Here is a 677-nt window from a genome sequence, read left to right on the forward strand (position 1 = left end):
ATTGACATGCCTGTGATCGGCGGCGCCTTTGTCCTGCCCACATGCTGCATTAGAGGACAGCACATCGTCGGGCAGTCGCGGCTTGCATCCTCCCGGCGCACGGCAGCAAGAAAGCAGTGCAAATCGCCGATGGAGAGGAGCGATGCGCGAAAATTGATATCTGGCCCATGCAATGTGGTCTACGCCACTATCTCGGCCGGCCTCTAGCCGACAGCGCAATGCCATCAGTGTCGTAGCAAGCTCGTCGACAGTGAGACGCGAACGGCGCTCGCCAGTCGTCCGGCATCATGGTCGCACCCGTAGCCGCCATAGTAGCACGCATACCATTGACGTCGGCGACGGCGCCATGGAGATGCAGCTGCAGCGCTCCACCATCATCCGCAGCATCGTCTTCCACGTCCGGAGCATCATCCTCCTGGCCTGGCAGCATGGCCTGACCTCCATTCATCCTCATCGCTCCTGTGTGTGATTGGCCAAAATGGGATTTCTATCGCGTGCCATTGGCTACATTTAGCGATGGCGACGCTCCTGATTGGTCTCTTTTCGAGAGCCCCACGCAAGGCAATGAAATTTAGGTCAGTTTTAACGCGCTACATACCATATGGCATACAAAGATCAAGGTAATGGTGAAAACTCGACAATAAAAAGACCCGCAATTCAATGCGCGAAGTTGCGCT

Source organism: Saprolegnia parasitica, assembly GCF_000151545.1.
Source record: "Saprolegnia parasitica CBS 223.65 unplaced genomic scaffold supercont2.13, whole genome shotgun sequence".
NCBI lineage: Eukaryota > Oomycota > Saprolegniomycetes > Saprolegniales > Saprolegniaceae > Saprolegnia > Saprolegnia parasitica.